This window comes from Lathyrus oleraceus, chromosome 4 (assembly GCF_024323335.1).
Source record: "Lathyrus oleraceus cultivar Zhongwan6 chromosome 4, CAAS_Psat_ZW6_1.0, whole genome shotgun sequence".
Lineage (NCBI taxonomy): Eukaryota > Viridiplantae > Streptophyta > Magnoliopsida > Fabales > Fabaceae > Lathyrus > Lathyrus oleraceus.
The window spans coordinates 69,237,614-69,243,526 of NC_066582.1; the positions used below are offsets into that span (position 1 = coordinate 69,237,614).

At 29.4% G+C, this 5,913-nt stretch overlaps 1 long non-coding RNA gene across 1 annotated transcript; it reads left to right on the forward strand.

Moving 5' to 3' along the window:
• The first annotated feature begins 2,115 nt into the window (after window positions 1-2,115).
• On the forward strand, window positions 2,116-4,611 carry LOC127135173 (uncharacterized). Its single transcript, XR_007808460.1, has 5 exons — window positions 2,116-2,431; window positions 2,599-2,650; window positions 3,457-3,628; window positions 3,715-3,940; window positions 4,358-4,611. It is a non-coding gene; the product is annotated as an uncharacterized LOC127135173 (long non-coding RNA).
• The last annotated feature ends 1,302 nt before the right edge of the window (window positions 4,612-5,913 follow it).

Genomic DNA, 5,913 nt, shown 5'->3' on the forward strand with positions numbered 1-5,913 from the left:
TCTAATAATACTATTCAACATATGAGGCATATGAAGGGGACCACTCCGATTGTACATGGTGTAATTATCTTGATATACTTATTTGTATCATCTCGTAAGTAATACTATACTATTTTGTTTAAACTTCCATCCATTTTGATCTCGGGCATAACAAAATTCTACAATAGTTAAAAACATTTCAATTATGCGAGTCCTTGCAATTAATTTTTGTTACAACACTTCAGGATAGATTGATAAAGCAACAACCCTAACAAACTATTAAAAATCAATAAATAAAAGGATAAAATAAAATAATTTCATGATTTTTATTATAAGCAAGAAAAATGCATTAAAGCCAACATAATGGGTATTCAACCCAATACAAAGAGGAAGCCGATCTAAGTCAAAGCTACAAACGAATTGGGCAACTAATCCTCTTTAGATACCGAAAACTTACCAAAACACAATCGATCCTCTTTAGACATTGGAAATTGACCAAAATATCTAACACTAATCCAATCTCAAGCTAAAGATTTTCTACAAAAACAATCTCCTCACTCCATTTCATCCCACCATTTGGTTGATTCATTTCAAAAAAATATTACAATTAATACAAAACTCTTAATGCATAATAGTCATACACGTGGTATAATTTCAAAGCCCTAAGAACACTTTAAAAATATTAAAATAACAACTAATTTATCAAAATTTAGAAATATTAAAATAACAACTAATTTATCAAAATATTAAATAATTTGTTCCTATTTTAACCCTATATCATTGCCACCGGATTCACTTGAACTTTGTCCTCAAAATTCTAAAATAAATATTAGAAAAAAGATTATTTTTTTATATTTGAAATAGAAAATGATATTCAAAAAGTAATTAATAATATTTATTATGATAATACATACTAATAAATTGAATATGCCATAAATTGAATATGATGAATCAACTATTAATTGACTATTAAAACATGCTTACACTTTTTCTAAACTACCATTTTCTGCTTCAAATAAGAAAAAGATTATTATAAACCTTTAAATTTTTATCTACTATAAACCCATTATAATTCAATTACATGTACTTCCTAATTTTACCCTTTCTGTTTTCACAAATTACATTACTAAAACGGTTAATCTGTAATCAACAAATGTACCAATTAATTCTCTTTCCCATATCTCATTACATTACACGTGGCATTCTTTTACTTGCTAAAGTAGGGGTGTTTGCGGTGCTGTTTGAGCGATTTTTAGACAAAAAATCATCTGAACCGCAAGAGAAAAAATGTACGATTTAGTTTGGTTCGGTTGACTTTTAGAAATAAAACCAAACCAATGTCGTTTAGTTTGGTTTGGTTGATTCGGTTTCTTACAAATTTGTTATTGAGTCATACATACACATATAAATAACATCATACCTTTGTGTTTAATCATTCATACATTACCAAATAATAACAAAACTAATCATATTTGGACAACAATTTTCCATTTAATATATAAAAATCGGATTAGACAAAAGTGAAATAATAATCATAAAACAATAGCATAAAATAATATATGAAACAAAAAAAAATAGAGAAGATGAGAGATTAGTGAAGATGAAAAAGAAAGATCATAAGAGATAAGAGATTAGAGAAGAAGAGGTGCGATAAAACTGAAATAGGAAGAGAACATTACCATAAAATGAGAAAATGAAAAAGAAAGAATAAAATAAAGCAGTGGTTAATGGAGAAGATGAGAGATGTACCTAATAAAGAAAGCATGAAATTTCTAGGAGAGATTTAATAAGGATGAAACGGAAATCCTAAAAGTGAGGAAGAGAAAATCGTTCGTAATCGTAAGACTAAGGTATAATAGATTTGGGCTTGGGTTGGATGTGGGTTAATTATGGTTTGGGATGTAACATAATACAATTTGATTCGATTTGGTTCGGTTTGCAAAATACAAACCGCAAACTAAACCGAACCGTGCGGTTAGGTTATAAAATGATCCAAACACATCTGAACCAAATGCAATATTTTACGATTTTCAGTTTGGTTCAGTTTGCGGTTTTCTATTGGGATGATTCGATTTTGAACACCCCTATGCCAAAGTTTCCATTTAAATTTCAAATTCTCTTTTCTCTCTTTCCATATTTCATTTCCCACACTTTTCATACCTCTCTCTCTCTCTCTCTCTCTCTCTCCATAAATCTTAACAATGCCGTGACCCCCTTTCTCCACTATATATACGGCCACCACCACCTCCAATGAAAAAATCAAAGCCGTATTTGTACTCCTCATTTCACGACCTTCCTAATGAATCGATTAGAATTTTGTTTCAATCAACCTCGTTGTTGACAATCTTTTCTCCATCTCCGACTGATCTGTTAATAATGACCACCATTTCTCCTTCTCCGACCGGTTTGTTAAGATCGACCTCTGTTTCTCCTTCTCTACTACTCTTAAAAGGTATGTGTTTTTCCCCTCTTCCATTGTTCTTCCGTTCATGTCTTCTTATTCTAACATGAAAACAATTCATTCTTTCCTCTATATTTCATTCTTCCTTATGTATTTGATACCTATTTTGTGTTTTTCTAACATATGTTGTATGTCTATCTTCGTGTCATTTTTTTTAGGTTTGTTCAAGTTGAAGACCAGAGATTTAAAGAAGTATTTTTGGTAGTCAAGGTATGTTGGTACCGTTTTAATTCCTTTTTATTTGTAGATTTTTGGTAGTTTGATTTCAATGGTTTTGATTTGTTGACAACATATACCATGTTAATGGGTTTGATTTTATGCACGAGACTATGATTCATACTCTTCACACTCAATTTAATTTCTCAATTTGAACAAGTTACATTGCATTACACTTTTTGATCTTCATCTTCTCTCATCAAATTCATACATTTTGCTTTGGAACATTTTTAGATTTGGCTATTGTTGCAGTTTGAAATTTTAAGACTTTTTAAGTTTCTTACCCTTATATTGTTTGAAAATTAGATATGGAAAAATACCACATTAGGTTTTGATAAAAATTTAATTTATTTTTAAGTTGTAGAAACTTCATTAGTTATGATATTACATTAGGTTTTGATATTAGATTAATAAACTAGTTTATAATGTTTCTACTGAAGACACAATTTTCAGGCACTGATACAAAGCCAATCACCATCAATATGCTCTCCTTTGAGTAATTGATTGCATATATTCATTTATCTATCATCATAATCATAATCATTGTGACTTATAATATGCAATTATTATAGGTTGAACATGTAATCAAGGAACATAATATGTTAGATGTGTATGATGAGATTGAAGGATGCTTGAACCTCTTGATTGAAATGATCCACCTTATTTCACAAGAAAGATAGTGTAGTTGTTCAATTCAACTTTGATTTTTTTCACGATCCTCATCAATTGATTGTGATTTGTTGAAATTGTTTCGATTTTTTATTTATTTTAATGTGTATTGATGACTTTTATTGTTATAGAGAATGTCCTGATGAACTACAAGAAGCATCACCAAGAATAATGTTTGCAGCATCAAGGTGTGGTGATTTTCCAAAGATTCAAGATATTTATGCCCTTCTTACTTCTAGATTTGGAAAAGAATTTGTTGCATGTGCTATTGAGTTGAGGAACAATTGTGAAGTTCATCCTAAGGTATATATTTTTTCGCATGATTAACTAATCAGTTATGTCACATAAAGAATTAAAGGCAATGAGTTTTCTGATACTTTTAATGGTAGAAAAATATATGGAAATGAAGAAGGTGAACGGTTGAAGAGATGGACGATGTGTTAGAGATGGAAGAGATGGAGGGTTAACTGTTGGGTGAAAGATTTTGTCACGGTTCCTCTCTCATTACAAGGTCATAAGACTGTTTCTTATTTCCCCCTCATTGATAGGACTTGCCATGCTCTATATCTTAGAGTTCATCATCAATAATGGAGACAAGGTTTAGTTGAACATAAGGTAAAATAGCAGTGTAATTTTTTCTACTAAGTGATAAAAAAAATAGTATGTTGCTTTAATAAAAATCTCTCATGAAAGAGATACCAAGATCATCAATGCACCTTATTTCACATATTTTGCTTGAATCTTATCTTTGCTTAAATCTTAACTTATTTTATGTGTAATTGAATGTATTTGTGTAGCTCAAAAATCTGTGTTATATGTTCGATAAAATCCTCCCTTTTTTTTGTTTATTGATCCCTATTTTTCATAAAGGCTTTGACACTTCTTGTTTTTTTTGGGTGTTTTAAGTGTATGGAATTATGTATATAACTCATGTTCTCTCACTTTTATAGATCTAACACTAACCCTTTTTCTATTTATTTATTGTTGATATGTTTCTTATTTGTCGGGTTATGTTTGGTTTTATTTCTCCAGGTGCATGCTACATAATTTTGGTGGTAATATTGAAATGGATGGTGTTTTGGATGCAATTGATTTAGAGTCTATTTATGCTCGTGTAATGCAAACTCCACAATGGTACAACTATTGTTTAAGTCAACAATAACTTACAAGTTCATGTATATTGAAAACTTGGAAAAACTTAAGAAACACTATTAAAATGTATATTTACTGTCATATTATATGATTAATGCATTTTCTATTCATCGTATTATTGACATAATACTTTATAGAATTATAATTGGGAAATTTTTAGTTGTTGTGTTTCCTGCCTGAAAAAGGTCTAGTTGTTGCGTTTCCTAATTATACCAACTAAACATTGATTTTTAAATTTCTCTTACTAATGTTTAATGCAAGTAGGTGTTAGTATGTGCATGACAGGGATATAGCATAATTATATGGTTTTTAAGCTAATGTCTCAAATGACATTTTGTGATGAGAAAGTTAAATGGCTAAGGATACATAAAAGAAACAAAATTCACTTGATGTGGTAGACATTAAAAACTAGAGTAAAGTGATATCCTTTTTGTACATTAGTTTTTATCTTTTTAACTTTATGTCTTCTACTAGGTTGATATAATTCTTCTATGAACTTTTCAAACAATATTTTTAAAACTTCAATTCAAATTTTCTTTCATAGTGCTTTATATAAAAATGGTAAGTTTATTTTCTTAAATTATGTTATTTATGGTTGGAGACTATGTTATAGTGTTACTTATTGGCATCATAATGCAAAAATATGATCATTTCACTATATTTTATATCTGATATTAAAAACTTCATGTTGATGTGTAGGTGGCATAAGACATGTGCAACATGATTCAGTATTGAAATATTGATATTTTAGTTTAGTCACCGACAACATGTATCAATTTCTTTATGTTCAAATTTTATGAATTTTTAAGTTCAAAAGTTTATGAGTTTTCTCACATGGTTAAAAAATTTATGACAATGGAATGTTAATCATGAAAGATTATTAGTAGTGAAAGGGTGTTGTTATCTAAAGATAAGACATAATTGTTGTCTAATTAGCAATGGTGCCGCCACTAGAGATACATCTTATCATAGCTTAAAATTGTCGTGAATTTGAAATTTATGGCAATCTTGTCTTTGGTTTATTATGTAGAGAAGGTTTGACGGTATTCCAGCTTTGGTGGCATTTAGCTATGTTGATGTGATATTTTATAAGTGAGCTAGGTTTGGTCTTTACTGTAACTTTTCTGTTTTACATCATTACAACTCACTAAGATATTATTTATTTCAATTAATTATTTTATTTCTTTCAAACCTCATATTAGTTGTTTCTATTTTTGTTTATAATCACTTTTCTAATCATAACTCGTGTGACAAGTAGATGTCAATTCCTATAATACTAATCAAAGATTTACAAAAAGGGAGCCAAGTATGGGATGCATTTGGGGTGCAACTATGGTGGAAACGGTGTGGTTTCACACACATAGTTAGGTTCCAACCAACAACAACATTATTATTTTAAATTTATAATTTCAATAATTTGAAGTGTTGGGTGCAAG